Source organism: Elgaria multicarinata, chromosome 9, assembly GCF_023053635.1.
Source record: "Elgaria multicarinata webbii isolate HBS135686 ecotype San Diego chromosome 9, rElgMul1.1.pri, whole genome shotgun sequence".
Classification (NCBI taxonomy): Eukaryota; Metazoa; Chordata; class Lepidosauria; order Squamata; family Anguidae; genus Elgaria; species Elgaria multicarinata.
Genome location: NC_086179.1, coordinates 13,619,200 through 13,637,307, shown reverse-complemented (window position 1 = coordinate 13,637,307; position 18,108 = coordinate 13,619,200). Strand labels below are relative to the sequence as shown.

General features: G+C 44.9%; 1 protein-coding gene and 1 pseudogene across 7 annotated transcripts in view; both read left to right on the top strand.

Moving 5' to 3' along the window:
• The window catches only part of SOX5 (SRY-box transcription factor 5), a 606,763-nt gene that overhangs the window by 228,313 nt on the left and 360,342 nt on the right, over positions 1-18,108 (top strand). The window lies entirely within an intron of this gene.
• LOC134404361 (U4 spliceosomal RNA) lies at positions 14,257-14,388 on the top strand (annotated as a pseudogene).

Below are 18,108 nucleotides of genomic sequence, written 5' to 3'. Positions count from 1 at the left end.
TGCTGACCCATGCGCTAGAGCAGGGATGGGGAGCACACGCCCCTCCAGATGTTGTGGCACTGCACATCCCATCATCCCTCAGCATTGGCTATGCTGGCTAGGGCTGATGGTAGTTGCAGTCCAACAGTGTCTAGAGGGCCACACAGTCCCTATCCCTGATCTAGTGGGTGTCGCCCGATGGCCCAGAGGTGGCCTAGGGTTGCTGTCAGCAGTTCTACAGCAGAATATCAAGGGATGGGGTGCTGACATGAACTAGGATGTTTCTATGGAACTCTCGGCCACTTAGAAGGTTGTTCTGTGAGCTAAATTAGAGGATTTTTAAATTATTATTATTACTTCTTGGCTGAGGGAGCACAGGAGCAGCGAAAGTCCCTTACACCCAAGTCAGAACACTGGTCTATATAGCTCAGTATGCACCAGCCTCCCCGAACTTGGTGCTCTCCAGATGTTTAGGGCTTCAATGCCCATCAGCCCTAGGCAGCATGGCCAGTTGTCAGCAATGCTGGCTCCCCAGGATGTCATACAGGGGCTTTTCCCAGCCCTACCTGGAGATACCAGGAATTGACCCTGAGATCTTTACATACAATGCCAGTGGGCTGTGGTGGTTAAAATGTTGGACTGGGACTCAGGACGTCTGGATTCTAGCCTCCACTTGGCCATGAAGCTCACTGGGTGACTCTGGGCCAATCGTTGACTCTCAGCCTAACCTACCTCACTGGATTGTTGTGAGGATAAATTGGAGAGGAGGACTATATGAGCCACCTTAGGCTCCTTGTAATAAGGAGACGCCATAGCTGAGTGTGATAGAACACATGCTTTGCATGCAGAAGGTCCCAGGTTCAATCCCTGGCTTCTCCAAGTAGGACAAGGAAAGAATCCTTCCTGAAATCCTGAAGCGCTGCTGCCAGTCAGTGTTAACAATACTGGGCTAGATGAACCAATGATCTGTCTCAGTATAATGCAGCTTCCTGTGTTCCTTATGCAATATAAAAACGAGTAATGATGTAATAAACAAACAAACCCTACTACTGACCTAGGGCCTCATTCCCTAAATGGGTCTCTGTGTTGGGGTCCCAAGATATGGATTCCAACCTTGTAGGGTCAAGCACTCTCCTGAAGAGGCAGCTGGTATATTAGGTTCAAATTCCCCTTTTGATTCTGTTCCATCCCTCCCTTGCTTATTAAGTTGCTTGCAAGCATAACATGAAGAAAGGAACCCTACCGAAGCACAGGCTTTATTCAGACAAAAGATGATACGGCTCTCAAAAGTGTGGCAAACATTCTGCTTCTCTGTTATACCAAGCTGTGAGTGTATAATTATTTTATGGAGAGAGAGAAAGTCGTGTTTAAGGTCCCGAACACACCATCTTCGCCTTATTCATCTCCAGATAGTGTATTTCTCTTTAGGTTTGGGTTGCAAATCAGAACATTTGCAGAAGTTCTCATATCTGCTGTGGGGCAGGGAAGAGAACCTTACATAATAAAGCACCACATTGGATTGGGACACTCTCCGTTGAAACGTGGACTGCACATATCCCCTAATACTATCAAACTTTTTAATCACCAGCTCTTGTTAGGGAATCAAGAGGTCTACCTCTTCCATAAGCCATCAATGTTCTAAAGGAGATCATTAATGGACACAACAAGAGAAGACCCTTTGAAATAGCAGGCTCTCTTCTTTCTTTCTTTCTTTCTTTCTTTCTTTCTTTCTTTCTTTTCTTTTCTTTTCTTTAAAAAAACACATCTGATGAGGTGGAGAAGAAGGAAAAATGGGGAGGGAGAAAAATAAAGTGATCAGAACCTGCGGAAAAGCCTCAGGATACTCTAATTGGCTAAGGTTTTGAGTCTCGTTTGTTTGGTACCGCACTGTCCGCTTTGACAAAGTCTACACTAAAGGGGCTTTGTAATGCGTTTTCTACTGAAGGGCAAACAAGGGTACTTTGCAGTCGAGGGCTTTCAAGTCTGGTCCCCCCCACCCCCCACAAGCCGGGAAGGAGGCTTGCAGAGTGCCATTGCAACATGTCCCTCTGTGCAGCTTATCCCCAGGACAGAAAAAAAAAACCACCAACAACAGCAAAGCCTACTGTCTCTCCTTGTAGAGCAAGCCGGCACGTCACCTCGGCGCACCTTTTTCAAAAAGCGCCGCCATATGGAGAGGCACAAGCACGCAACTGATGATTAAAAAGCAGGGCCGGGGGTGGGGGGGGTGGGCAGGCGGTGGAGAAGGAAAAAGAAGAAGCGGGAAGTGAAGCGCGGCTGTGTGAAAGGAAGCCCTTAAATGCTGCGGTGGCGGAAATCTTTGTTATCGGGAATTTCAACGTTATAATAGACGGCGCGGAGTTTGAAGCCCTGCCAGCCCTCCCTCCTTCAAAGTGGTTTGCTCATTTGTCACCTTCAGGAGTTCTCCCTCCCCACCTCCTAATAATTTAATACTGATAGCAAAAAGTTGATTTCGCTTGATGGTGGTTTTCTCGCACCCACTCCCCCCCCCTTCCCCGTACTTTCGCTGTTGCTTAGAATCCTTTCCAAATCTCTCTTGCTTTACATCCTCAAAGGTTGGGAGCTTTGTCGGTTTTGCGTTTTGGTTGATAAAAGACATCTGAGATGTTGATCCTACGTCTGAAAATGCAGAAGAAACCAATGGGGTCAAGTGAGAGAGTTTGTAGTAAAACTTTGCTTTTTGCTGGAGAGCTGCTGTTTTCCTCCCTCTCTTATCCTCTGTGTGATAGAATGAAAGCGGTTTCTTATCTTCCAGCTGTTGATTATTAGGGCTGTTGCTCAGTTAAAGGGACGTTGGCCAGATGATCACAGGAGTTTAGGTTATTCATGGATTCATCAATTAAATTTACATCTAAGTAAAAGCAATGGGTTGGAAGAGGCAGACTGAGTTAGCATTGCCTAAATCCCACTGGAATCAAAGAAACTTAAGTCATGACTAACTTTTTTCACATTAATGTCAGTGGCGCCCAAGTTCAACTAACGCAGTCTGGTTCCAATCGATTACTTCTGAAGCAAAAAATATACATGGCTTCTCCCCCACCCCACCCCTTTTTTAAAATGATGAACACATTTGTTATGGGAGGCATCATTTTAGAAGAGGCAAGCCTCTTCTGAGACAGTGGTGGCTATCCACAGGTTTTCTAAGTGCGTCTGTTAAAAATAATAGATTTATTTATTTTTAGAAAAAGTCTTCTTCCTGATTAACCATGGAAAATTTCATAGTTCCAAAAGGTACATTAATTGATCTATCAGATTAAATCTCACAGCCTTATTTATTATAATATCACAATGTAAATTAGAGATCTAGTTGTCCCGCAGGTTTGATTTCTCAGGTATGCTTTAAGGTGGATTCCTGCATGGAGCAGGGAGTTGGCCCCTTCCAACTCTACTATTCCATTATTCAATGATATCTAGTGTAGATATATTAGTTATGCTGTTGTAGACAAATGTCCTGAACCCTTCTTCTGTTCGATTCTATCCTGTTTACATTCTGTCCAGGAAAATGAAATGATCAGTGCACAAATTCCTCTGCAAACTAGCCAGGAGGTCAGGGATTACAATGTGTATCTGAATTTGGACCTCATTGAAAGCAATGGAAATGATATTCGTTTGGGTTTGATTTCAATGTAGTTCCTAAAACCAGAGATCCGTGACACACTCTGGGGGATTCCACACGTCGTACTGAGGGTGCTTCCATGCGCCCCCAGTGCGCCCCCAAAGCGATCGTGTAGCTTGCCTGTTCGAAGAGACGAGGAAGAGGCGTCCTTGCCACCGCCACCGCCGCCGCCCACCTACCTCCTTGCCGGCCGGGTCGGAGAGCTCGGCGGAAGAAGGTGGGGTCCACCCCGCCTTCTTCCGCTGAGCTCTCCGACCCAGCCGGCGAGGAGGTAGGTGGGTGGCGGCGGCAAGGATGCCTCTTCCTCGTCTCTTCCCAGGCAAGCTACACGATCGCTTTGGGGGCACACTGGGGGCGCATGGAAGCGCCCTCAGTACGACGTGTGGAATCCCCCTCTGTGGAGTTTCCATATAAATCTGACACTTAGTGAAGGGAATCAGAAAACTCCTTGAAAATAAAGAAGCAGGACTTGGACAACCCCAGTTATTAATACACATATTCAATACCTGAAGGTCCCCTTTATGGCTTGGTAGTTTTATTTATTTATTTATTTATTTATTTATTTATTTATTACATTTCTATACCACCCAATAGCCGGAGCTCTCTGGGCGGTTCACAAAAATTAAAACCATTCAAAGTATAAAACAACAGTATAAAACCGTAATATAAAATACAATATAAAAGCTCAACCAGATAAAAACAGCAGCAAAGCAAAATTACAAATTTAAAACACAGAGTTAAAATTTATTTATAGACTGTTAAAATGCTGGGAAAATAGAAAGGTCTTCACCTGGCGTCTAAAGGCATATAATGTAGGTGCCAAGCAAACCTCTCTGGGGAGCTCGTTTCACAGCTGGGGTGCCGCAGCAGAGAAGGCCCTCCTCCTGGTAGCCACCTGCCTCACTTCCTTTGGCAGGGGCTCGCGGAGAAGGACCCCTGAGGATGACCTTAGGGTCCGGGCAGGTACATATGGGAGGAGGCGTTCCTTCAGATAGCCTGGTCCCAAGCCGTTTAGGGCTTTAAATGTTAATACCAGACCAACTCTCCCCATATGTGCCCTCTTACCTGTTAAGATTTTCTTTTGTTGCACGGACTGCCTACTGAACGACAAGCATAGTAACACAGTGGGAACTAGGTTTCAGGGTTATAGAACAGCCTCCAAAAGGTGGATACCACAGCATATCTCTGATGGCTTTCAGAAGTGGTTGCAAAGTTTTCCTCTCTGACAAGGGCATTTGTGAGATTGTCAGATTTGTATTAAAAATTGCCCCTGGTGATTTGGTTGTTTTGTTTGTTGACATTTTTCTTGCTATCTGTTGCCTTTGATAAAGAAGAGGTGGCCACCAGGTTAAAACGTGGCCACAACTCCCAGTTCCTCACTTAGCTAAAGTGGCTGGGGAATGCTGGGAGTTGTAGAACTTTTTTCTACCTAAACATGCATAAGATTGTGCCCATATTTAATTACAGGCAAAATAAATTGAGTGGGGGTGTATTGAAAGACTGGTAACCTATTACTGTTCATTGCTCAAAAACTACCCCAGCTGTCCCTTATTCTTATATAGCCCTATAGAGGGCCTCCACTGTTTTTCAACATGGTTCCTGTTCCTAATAGTAGCCCAACATCTTCTGGATGGGCCCAGCTGACCCCAAGCTTCTCATTATGACATTTTGACTCATCCGCTATTGGGCTCAGTGCAACTAAGGATGATGTCCATCTTCTCATCACTGCAACCCCCCCTACACAGGTAAATGCAGTTGGGGAACCCTTCTGGAGTCATAGAATCACATAATCATAGAATAGTAAAGTTGGAAGGGGCCTATAAGGCCATCAAGTCCAACCCCCTGCTCAGTGCAGGAATCCACCCTAAAGCATCCCTGACAGATGGTTGTCCAGCTGCCTCTTGAAGGCCTCTAGCGTGGGAGAGCCCACAACCTCCCTAGGTAACTGGTTCCATTGTCGTACTGCTCTAACAGTCAGGAAGTCACCTTTTGTATGTAGAACTCTGTTCACCCTTTGCTTGTGTCCTGCTTGGGGACTTGCCATGGGTGTCAGGTTGACCGTTGTTAGAAGAGAATGTAGGACTAGGGCGGACTTTCATCTTCTTAGTTTTGGGTTTATAGTATCCTGTAATCTAGATAATACCGTTTGTCTTGGAGGGCAGGGTAGTTTAAGGCTGTTGCAATGCTGCATGGAGCCTCCTATTCAGAGGCAATACTGTTTTCTAGTCCCTCAGATCCTCAGGTTCTTTCAGAAACATCTGACAGATCCCTCTGCTCTTTCCTCCCAAATGCCCAATGCCAACCAAGCACCTTCCCAAGTTCCCAGCCTCAACCTGCTGGGGGCGAGGTTTCCTGCATTGGCTTGCTTCACATTGCGTGCCTTCCCACAGAAGCCAGTAGCTTTGTCAGCCTCATTTTCAGGTTGTCTTCTGAGGCGCCTCTGACCCAGCATGTTAATATCCAAATATACGCCACAGATGGTGCCAGCTCCTTCTGCCCCCTCTGGAGCTTTTAGGGGATGCCGTTTATGCAGGAGTGAAGAGCCAGCCACCTGTTTCACAGGCATTTTGTCCTGCCTATTTAAAGGTTGAGACCCTTGGTGAATAGTAACCCTCTAATCTGGTTCGTGTTCATCCGAGGCCTATCTTTCAGCAAGCAGGAAAGATTCCCCCCCTTCACCCACCACCACCCAAAACACACACACACGCGGCCTCTTGTTTCTCGACGTTCCACCCAAGGCAATTGTCATGACCGTGCATATTAAAATTAATCAGACCTCCTAGGCCTGTGTGGCTGTGTGTTTTCAACATGAAGAAGTGGATATCAAGCGCTTGCCCTAATTAAATAGGCCTGCTTAGCTTAGCTCTAGTGGGTGCTTGGTCTCTTTTCTCCCTAATAGGAGATGCTTACGGAGGAGGCACGGACGGCTCTACAGCAAGCGGAGGGCTCACTTGAAAGTTTTCCATGCCACCTGTGCCCAGAATGCCGAGAGCTCCCCCGATTCTTTCCTAACTGCCCTGTTTGAGGAGGGAATAAGCGATGGGAAATTGCAGCCAAAGAAATGAGAGGAGCAATAAGTGGGGGCTGAGAGCTGCAAGGAGCATTTGGACTGGTTTATTTGAAGCTGATTAAGATGCCCTGTCACCAAGCTTGTTCCAACTGGGCTGCTCAAAACGCATAAATAGAAATGGGGAAGAAATTCGTTTGGTTTACATTTTAATGGTAACGTACCTCATTTTGCACCGTTGAACCGATACGCAAACCCAAACTCAGTTGGCCTTCAAAGTTCACGCGTTTCCAAATTTTGCAACGGAGTTCTCAGTCAAAAAGTGCATACCAAAAATGTGTATATTAGGGGAAAGCGCACATGAAAATGCACACATCAGTGAAAATAATGTCCAAAGTGTGTTATTTTTGGAAAATAACTTGGAAGAAGAAGAAGAAGAAGAAGAAGAAGAAGAAGAAGAAGAAGAAGAAGAAGAAGAAGAAGAAGAAGAAGATGATGATGATATTGGGCAAATTGCACCAAAAATGAATATATTTAGAAAAAGGCACACAAAAATGAATGCAAATTATCCTGCAAATTTAAAAATAAAAGTCAATATTTGGGATGAACTGAACTTAAGATTGGAAAAACTGAGAAATGGAGAGAAACCAAAAGGGATAGATTCACACATTCTTACGCCAGATGATTTTTACTCATGCAAATGCTGAGACTAGGCTCATCGCATGCTTGTTTTATGAACCCCACAGGGCTGATTTTCACAGGCATGGTCACAGGCATGGGATTCTTATCGTTTGCATGTTAGGCACTCTATGACTTGGGGCTGAATGTCTGCCTAGGGATGGTGCAAGAATTCCATGGCAAAAGCTCAACATGTGACACACCCACCCACACACTTGAGAAATCTGGCCCCATTTCGAGTAGATTTCAAGCTGAGCCCAATTGGAAAAAAAGAATTGAACCTTGGCCTTTCCACTATCCAGCTCCCGCCACCCTCCCACATACATGGGCAAAAAGGTAGACTGCGGAAAGGAAAATGGTAGCCAGTGTCAGGGAAGGCTTATTACCATTCAAGAGAAGCCCTGCAAGGTAATTCCCTTATTTATTTATTTATTTATTTATTTATTGCATTTCAATACCACCCAATAGCCAAAGCTCTCTGGGCAGTTCACAAAAATTAAGATCAGGAAATGCAGTTGAAATGTTAAAACTTCAACCACAGTATAAACATACAATATAAGAATACAGCATAAAAGTACAACCAGAAATAAAACCAAGCAGCAATGAAGAGATTCAAAATGCATGTTTAAAATACAGATTTAAAACAGCAAAGATAAAAGACTAAGATAGTAAACTGTTAAAATACTGGGAGAATATAAAGGTCTTCACCTGGCATCAAAACGAGTATAATGCAGGTGCCAGGCTCACCTCTGTAAGGAGTCCATTCAACAGCCAGGGTGCCACATTAGAGAAGGCCTTCATCCTGCTAGTCACCCGCCTCACTTCCTTGGGCATGGGTTCGCGGAGAAGAAGCCCTGAAGATGATCTTAGGGTCTGAACAGGTACTTAAGGGAGGAGATGTTCCTTCAGATAACCTGGCTCCAAGCTGATTAGGGCCTTAAATGTTAATATTAGCACTTTGAATCGGGCTCAGACCTCAACTGGCAGCCAGTGAATTTGGAAAAGTACTGGAGTAATGTGTTCTCATTGGCCGTTTCCAGTTAACAATCTTGTTGCCCTGTTTTGTATCAGCTGAAGTTTCCGGACTGTAGAGGGTAATTGGTCAGAGGTAAGAGTCTTGCGGTCTTTCATACATGGTTCTTCCCCCTCACCCCTTTTTAATCCCACATCAACCCCATGATGAAGATTAGGCTGAGACAGTGACAAGCTCAAGGTCACCAAGTGACTTTCATGTCTCAGTGGGACTTTGACCCTCGATGATCACCCCTACTACATTGACCCTCTAGGCCTGCCTTTCCCAAGCTTTCCCAGATCTCCCATGGTGGGAGGTGCAGGCCAACACATCTTGGGACCACCATGTTGGGGAAGGCTGCTTTAACCACCACACTCTGGTGGTTCTCAGGATCATTCCAGAGGACATAAAAAGCAAAAGGCAGCCATCTTGGTTCATAAGCAAAAAGGGAAATCCACAGCTGGACAATACCTTTATTGGGGACCACCAAACCTCTGATTTTCTACCACTTGGGGGGGTTCTAGATAGAGGGCAGCTATTCTGATTTTTCTTCTTTCATGGAAGAGAAGATAGTATGTAAAGGGGGGGAATTGGTGGGAAAACATCAAAGAGCTGCAAATTGAAGGTGACATTGTCTGGACATGTAAAAGAGAATTCCATAAAGGAGGCATTTGCAATGGCCAAAAAAGAGCCTTGTTTGGAAGCTCTCCTGAAGAGGAACTATTTATTTATTTATTTATTTATTTATTTATTTATTTATTGCATTTCTATACCGCCCAATAGCTAAAGATCTCTGGGGCCACAGCTAGACCTAAGGTTTATCCTGGGATCATCCAGGGTTCGCCCCTGCCTGAGCACTGGATGCCCTGTGTGTCACCTAGATGAACAGGTTTGACCCCTGGACGATCCAGGGATAAACCTTAGGTCTAGCTATGGCCTAAGTGGTTCACAAAAATAAAAACCCTAAAGTATAAAACTTAAACCACAATATTATTATTATTATTATTATTATTATTATTATTATTATTATTTAATTATATAGCACCATCAATATAAAAAAAACACAATATAAAAAGTACAATATAAAAGTACAGTGAGAATAAAACTAAGCAGCAATGCAGAGATTTAATATATAGATTTAAAATACAGATTTAAAACAGCAAAGGTAAAAGATTAAGATGATAACATGTTAATATATTGGGGAAATAAAAAGGTCTTCATTTGAGGATTCCATTCTCCCCAACTTCTATGTAAGTAATATTACACAGTTTGGCTTAAATGAACTTGTTTCTGTTATTGTTGTCACTTAGTCAAACTCTCAAATTTACTTCTGTTCTCCACCTAATCTGGAACCTGTCTTAACTTAAGGATAGTGTCGTGGTTCTCAGAAAACTCCTTCTTTTGATGGGAGGCAAATGACAAGGTTTGCCAAGTAATCCACAAAGCTTTTATTATGCAACAAACATCTCTTCTACCAGAATAGAGCCTAACCTCTTGGAAACGTCCCTCTAGGCAAAACTATGCAAAATAAGCAAGACAATTGTCTGCTCAAGAAGAAACAGGAAGCCATTTCTCAATTGCCCATAACTTCAGAGAGCCTGGTGCGGAGGCAGGTTCTGGCGTAATCGAACAGACTTTCTCACGCCTTCTTTCCGCCCCGTACGTTTGAGCTTCTGGTGGACCCCAGCATCAGCTGGCTTGCCAGGACGCTCTCCTCCGGAAGAAGGCTCACTTCCCACTGAGTTTGTAGGATTTGGCCTTGAGGAGATAAGCTCTGGAGAGGGCTGACTCCCAGCTGGGGAATCACCCATGAGAGCTTCCTCCCCCACTGGTACAGGCTGGCTGGTGTCTGGCGCTGCATCTTCTAGTTCTGAATCTGATTCTGACTGATTACCTGAAATATCTTCTCCCAAAATAGGGGCAGTAGGGTTAGACATGACTGATAGAGACCGATCTGGGTAACAAGCAGGTTTTATGTTTCCAAAAACGGGGGTCAACATTGCTTCTTCATCCCAGAATCCCAGGTGTATCCTGATGCCTGCAGCAACTAGCAAAGACAAATTCAATCTGTTTGCGATTTCCACCTTGAAAATGGGTCTAAATACAGGTCAAATGGCTACAACATTGACTCAGTGTTTGCTACAAATTCATTTTTGCTCTTTCTGCCCCCACAATAACATCCAGCTTGATTTAAGGCTTCTAGAGAATTCAGAAGCTTCTTTGCGATTTTGTGAAATTTGGTTTGCTCAAAAAGGTATCCCCTAACTGTGGATTTCGTAGCTTCTTCCGGTCACTGTTTTGGATTAGCAAGTGACCAGTTCAGAGCCTGTAAATCAGCACGTCTGTGTCAGTATCGCGTGACATTTTTTAACATCACAACGCAAACTTTGCACCAGGGATTCCTATGAAAGGAAAAGAAAGGGACTGAGGGAAAGGGGGTGAAACGGGGAAGGAGAAGAATGTGTGCAGGGGGAAACCTTTGCAAGTCAACACAGCTTTCATCATACCTATTGTTTGGTTTGTTTACTAGGTGCTATTCAATATTTGGTTGGGGGGGGGGAGAGAGAGAGAAAGAGACTGTGCATGTTCCTCAGAGCGAGAGGGACCTTTTCATGAACTTCCATCCTTCTGCTTTTGTCCTGGAACAACAACAACAACAACCCACAAAAGTTTTCTGTTTGCCGTTTCCCTTTTGTCGCTACCTGCCTCTCGCGGAAGGCCTCTCCTCCCCTCCTCCCGTCTCCCATTGTTATCCCTGTCATTCATCAGAGCTGATTTGACATGTGCACATATTTATGAAATGCCATTGACAAGTGGGAGGACATTGCTCGGCCCCGTGGACTCTCCAGTATGGGGTTCCGCAGGGGTCGGTCTTGTCCCCCATGCTGCTTAACATGTACATAAAACCGTTGGGTGCGGCCATCCGGAGTTTTGGAGTGCGCTGTCATCAGTACGCTGAGGACACGCAGCTCCACTGCTACTTTTCAACTTCATCAGGTGTGGCTGTGGATGTGCTGAACCGGTGCTTAGCTGCGACAATGGACTGGATGAGGGCTAATAAACTGAAACGCAATCCAGACAAGACTGAGATGCTGCTGGTGGGTGGTTCCTCTGATCGGATGGGGGGCGTTCAACCGGTTCTGGATGGGGTTGCACTCCCCCTGAAGGAGCAGGTTTGTAGCTTGGGGGTTCTCCTAGAACCATCTTTGTCACTTGAGGCTCAGGTGGCCTCGGTGGCACGGAGTGCTTTCTACCAACTCCGGTTGGTGGCCCAGCTATGCCCCTATCTGGACAGGGATAACCTAGCTTCAGTTGTCCATGCTCTGGTAACTTCCAAATTAGATTACTGCAATGCCCTCTACATGGGGCAGCCTTTGAAGACGGTCCGGAAGCTGCAGCTTGTGCAAAATGCAGCGGCCAGATTGATAGCTGGAACAGGGAAGTTTGAGCATATAACACCGATTCTGGCCCGCTTGCATTGGCTGCCTATATGTTGGCTGCCTATACAAGGGAGCTTTGGCTATTGGGCAGTATAAAAATGTAATAAATAAATAAATAGATAAATAAATGTTTCTGAGCCCAATTCAAGGTGCTGGTTTTAACCTATAAAGCCCTACATGGCTTGGGACCACAATACCTGATGGAACGCCTCTCCCGACGTGAACCTACCCATACACTGCATTCAACATCTAAGGTCCTCCTCCAAGTGCCTACTCCAATGGAAGCTCGGAGGATGGCAACAAGGGAGAGGGCCTTTTCAGTGGTTGCCCCCCGACTGTGGAATGATCTCCCCGATGAGGCTCACCTGGCGCCAACATTGTTACCTTTTCGGTGCCAGGTCAAGACTTTTCTCTTCTCCCAGGCATTTTAACAGCGTTTAACAATGTTAAGTTTGTTTTTAATGGACCCCAGAATTGTTTTTTTTTTTAAATGGATACTGTTGTTTTTATACTTTTTTATGTTTTTGATGGTTTTTAAATTTTGTATACTTTTAATGTTTACCATTTTTGATTGTTGTAAACCGCCCAGAGAGCTTCGACTGTGGGGCGGTATATAAATGTAATAAAATAAATAAATAAGTGTCCCTTTTGTCAGATAAAACAGCATTGAGGGATCTAATGGAGAAGATTAATTGTGCGATGCTCCTAGGGCAGTTGCTGCACCGCCGCTGAGGTTGTGTCTTGCTTTATTCTATCTTCATACCAGCTTTTTGGCCTGCCCCCCCCCCCCAATTCCTTCCTCCCTGCCCTCACCAGTTTGATTTATTTAATCAGAGAAGGAAAGCGGTGCCTGCTAGATCAGAGAGGAGAAGACGAAGAAGAAGAAAAAGAAGAAGAAGGGGGGAATCCTCCGTGCCTCCTTCTAAATAATGTGCTGTTAGCGCTTGTGCGACACCGTGCATGGCTTTCTGAAATGTTTAGCCTTGATTTAATTCGTATTTAAGGTCTCCCCTCCCAGCGCATTAATATAATGTCAGTGTAGAATGCATTGCGTGCCGTAATTACTGAAGAGAGCGGTAGTTGGGGAAAACAGACGGTAATTGAACACATGGCTGTTTATTACAAGGGGACAGTGCTCCTACGCTGGTATTTAGGGCATTAATAGGGAAGAATTGATTAGTTGTTTTAAGATGAATTCAATCACTGTTACTCAGGCCTTTGTTTGCTGTGGCCGAGTTATGCTTTGTTTGTATAATGTGCCTGAGAGGTTTTATCCACCACAGTGTGGCATTAGTCATGTGGAGGATTGGAGAGCAGAAAGCCTTTTACATGAACAAAAGAGATTTTTCTTTGGGGTTCTATTTATCTTCCTCTCTCTAGTTTTGTTACCCTCTAATCTCATGCGTTCCCACCCCCCCCACCTTTTCCCCACCCCTTTCCTTCCGGAACCATTTTTTCTTAAATCGGTGCAACAATTCTATCTTGCCGCCTTCCCCCACCTTCTGTCTTTTCTAACTTAGGAATGGAACTTTGAGTGACAAGGAGCAAGGTTGGGCGCAGTGCCGTGTAAACAGGAGTGGTTGCGCCGCTGTCTGTACAAGCAAGGGGGAATGAAACCCAACCCTATTCCTTGTTTGGGGGGGGGGGGCAGGGGGAAATGGTTAATTCTGAAGAGAACAAAGCCAGTATGGGTTCTGCCAACACATATCTCAAAGTAGCTGAGATGGCAGCTCTTGCGATTCTTCAGAACCTAGGGATAGCTGTGTTCAATGGTCTCCCTCTGCCAGCATCCTGCTTCCAGTGGTGGCCAACCAGATGCCTCTGGGAAGCCTGCAAGCAGGGCGTGCAAGCCAGGTCTTTCCCCTGTTATTTATCCACAGTCTCTGATACTCAGAGGTACACTGCTTCTGAGTATGGGAGTTCCATTAAGCTAGCAGGACTTATGGCCATTGACAGGCATCACTTCCTCACCAGAAAGAGTGCATAGTTTGGCCTAAGAAGGAGGAAGAGAAGGAGGAGGAAGCCAGAGACAGACACACACACACACACACACACACACTCACGCATGCACCAAGGGAGAAGTAGTGTAAAGGTAGTCAAGAGAAAGGGGGCATGCAGGGGGCATATCCAGGACAGGCAGGAGGCAAGTGCAAAGAAATACGATAGAGGTTGGGGGAGAGAAAGGAACTGTGCATCAGGGACAGGGGAGAGACATTCTCCCCCCATTTGGTGGGGAGGTGGAAGGCTGTATATGTTGGAATTCACCAGCCACAGTGTAGTCGCTACCCTCTAACCCTCTCCTAAAGCAATCTCTGCTAGTTGCCGTCGCCACATTATTTTAGTTGCAAATTTCGCAAGTGGATTGTGCATTGTGTGAGGAAGTGATTTCTTTTGCCGGACTCGAACCCTCCTTGAGGGTGTTTCAGTGCATGACCACAGAATTCTGGCGTTATGAGCATTGAGGAACAAATTCTGGCTGGATTTTGCTGTAGGATGGCGGAATGGCTTTTCGCAGTGGCAGTATCGTAGCCAATGAGGTTAATCCGAGGCGCGATTATTGCTAATTGGGATGTTTTAAAGATGTTTTAATCATGTATGGTATGTTTATAATCAGTTTTAATGTGTATTTTTATATCATGTTTTTATACTGTTTGTTTTATACTTTGAACGGTTTTAGTTTTCGTGAACCACCCAGGGAGCTTCGGCTATTGGGCGGTATAGAAATGCAATAAATAAATAAATAAATAAATAAATAAATGTGGGTGCAGAGATTTAGCCAAATGGGTCTTGATAAACTCTCTCCCTCCGGAGTTAGATTGACACTATCAAAGAAGCAATATGGTACCTGCCACTTTTAAGACTAATCTGCTTTCTGGTGATTTGCTTCCTTGGGGGCCAATTTACGCTACCATATGGCTGCAATACAAGGAAAACGACCCTGACTCTCTGCCGAGGGGAATGGTCATTTTCTAAAGTAAATTTGACCTCCCTGCTTTTAGATGTTATCATGCTGGTTTGCTTGCTGTAGCTCCAGGATTGGACAAAAAAAGTCTGAAACCTATATCACCCATATAGACTTCAGACATTCTTTATCCAGAGATTAGGAATGTGTTTACAAGCAAAACTTCAGTTTGTTGAAGTTCTCCAGCTTCAAGCGTGTTCCGTCTTGTCTCCATATCACATTGCAATCATTGCTTTGTGTGTGTTTTCTGCAAAATGAATCATGCGTATTTTGTCCGTATGTTCCCAAATGCACGCATCTTCTCCTGTCAATTAAAGTGTTTTTCTACACATTTTTCATGCACACTTTTCAAATGTATGCATGCTGCCAAATGCCTTTGGGGGAGTATGAATCACATTGCACACTCAGAAATGTATGGACTTTGTTCGAAAATTGCATTTAAGTCCATGTCCAGTCTGGAAGGTGCAAACTGGGTAAATCCTGATGAAAAAGAAATCTCTCCTATATCCCAAGGGTTGTTGCTATATCCCGGGGCAACCCTAAATCCCGGAGTCATCTCTGGATTGTCCCTATGTGTCCAAATGATGCACAGGGGATCCTGGGGGCAACCCGGGATGACTTGAGACTTTCCTGGGATATTGAAAACCACAGGAAATCTTATTTTTCTGCTGTCCCGGGACCATCCCGAGGGGCGCGGGCCATGTGGCTACTGCTCCCAGGTTGTCCCTTCTTCCCTGTGGGTAACGGGGCTCTTAAAATGGGTACGGAGCTGCACGGGGTCAGTCTGTGCCTATCGAGGGTGGGGGTGGGGAGCAGGTTCAGGGCTTTGTTTTGTTTTTAATTCACTTTTCTAAGAGGAGTGCAATTGTGCTCCTTCTCCTGTTGCTGGAAAAAAATGGCCGCCACAATGTCCTCTTTCCTTCCAAGATGTTGTGTGGCCATCAGGATGCTGAGGGAGGATCATGAAAGCAGGTAAGTCTGTAATCCTTCCCCGTACCTCCCTCTACACCCTATGGTGTAGACGTGCCCATGGTTAGCAGTTGCTGACCTCCTTGGAAAGTACATCACCTGCATAATTGCTAGTAGCAATGATATAGCAGCAATTCTTGCTGTTGAAAGAATTCACAGGTCCTCTGAAATTCATGGGGGCTGATTGAAGGAGGAACAGCAACCATTTTGGTAGCAGAACAACTGAATGGGTTCTTCGACACCACCTAAGCGAGATTTTAGCAAAATCATCTCAGAGAATGCTCCTTAAGTAACTACGGGCTAGTTAGTAATATTAACAACTGGTGATCTTAAGGTAGGGATAACATGGTGTCAGGAAAACTACACTGCCCAGCTGTTGACAAATGCTGTCATGTTTGAGGTCACACATTTGTAACCTTTGTAGGGATGGGTGAATTCAGCCCTATGGGTATCTCGTTGTTTCTCATTTCCCCTAGCTTAAGTTTGGTTTGTCATGGACTTAGGGTTGGTTTGTGGGGTTTTTTGGATTTTTTTTAAAGTTCACATGAAAGTGTGTATGTACATTTCTTGGAATTCATGCATTTTGTATGCAGTTTTGCCTAATATACACATTCTTTGTAAGTCACTTCCCTAACATAATGCATTTTTGAACGTTAATTGCACTAACGTATGCATTTTTGTGTGCCCCATTCCCCCTTTATGGCCCCTTTTTTTGGTTCGAGAACTCCGTTGCATAATTCAGAGAAATGCGAATTTCAAAGGATAACTGAGGTTTGGCTCACGTATTGTTGTTAAAGTATTAAATCAGATGCATTTGCCTTAAAATGTGAAGTGAACACATTTCTCCCCCATCCCTAACCCCTTTTTGTGCGTGGTGAACAATATGGCTCCTCCGTTCATAGAATCATAGAATAGCAGAGTTGGAAGGGGCCTATAAGGCCATCAAGTCCAACCCCCTGCTCAATGCAGGAATCCACCCTAAAGCATGCCTCTTGAATGCCTCTAGTGTGGGAGAGCTCACAACCTCCCAAGGTAACTGATTCCATTGTCGTACTGCTCTAACAGTCAGGAAGTTTTTCCTGATGTCCTGCTGGAATCTGGCTTCCTGTAACTTGAGCCCGTTATTCCGCGTCCTGCACTCTGGGAGGATCGAGAAGAGATCCTGGCCCTCCTCTGTGTGACAACCTTTTAAGTATTTGAAGAGTGCTATCATGTCTCCCTCAATTTTCTCTCCTCCACGCTAAACATGCCCAGTTCTTTCAGTCTCTCTTCATAGGGCTTTGTTTCTAGACCCCTGATCATCCTGGTTGCCCTCCTCTGAACACGCTCCAGCTTGTCTGCGTCCTTCTTGAATTATGGAGGCCAGAACTGGACGCAATACTCTAGATGAGGCCTAACCAGGGCCGACTAGAGAGGAACCAGTACCTCACGCGATTTGGAAGCCAGATCATGATTGATCCGGACCGGTAGAAGCGTTTTCCTGTCATGGTTGCAACATCACAAAGAATTTGATGTTGACTTCCTACTTGTTGATGCCAATTTATTTATTTATTTTATTTCTATATCGCCCAATAGCCGGAGCTCTCTGACCGGTTCACAAAAATTAAAACCATTCAAAGTATAAAACAACAGTATAAAACCATAAAATACAATATAAAAGCTCAACCAGACAATAGCAATGCAAAGTGTGTTTACGAATCACATAGACAAGTGTCCTTGTCTCTCTGTCTTGGGTGGACTCTGGATCTCTTATAGTCTGGGTTTCCTTAGATATGCATCCATCTTGCATCCTGTGCCTGAGCCAGCATTGATTTCATAAGACCTCTAGGAAGACTGGCCTTGGCACTAGGGACTAAATTCATGAGATTGAGGATGTCTTCTCACAGCCCCTCAGGCCTTATAACAGTGTTACCAGTGCATCCCTAGTAGCCCAGCATCTTGATAGTTAGGATTGGATCATACCCCATGTCAGCCGTGTCCTACCCTACAAGGCTGTTGGTAGGCTTGTTCTACCCACTCAGCAGAGAATGTGGTAGTAGAGTTCTGATAGATGTTAAAATGGATTGTGCCACTTCAGACTGGAGGTGGCAGATCACCTTTCTGAATAGTCCCCTACCTAACGACTCCTTGCAAGTAGAAAGCTAGCACAACAGGAATAGGGCTGGACTAGAAACTTTGCTACTGATGTGCTGCTTTTCTTCTTGTAGGGATGCTTTTTATGCAGGGGAGCGATCAAAGCAGTTTGAAGACTGAGGGGAGACATGATAGCACTCTTCAAGTACTTGAAAGGTTGTTACACAGAGGAGGGCCAGGATCTCTTCTTGATCGTCCCAGAGTGCAGGACTTAGACTAATGGGCTCAAGTTACCAGAAGCCATATTCTGGCTGGACATCAGGAAAAACTTCCTTACTGTTAGAGCAGTAC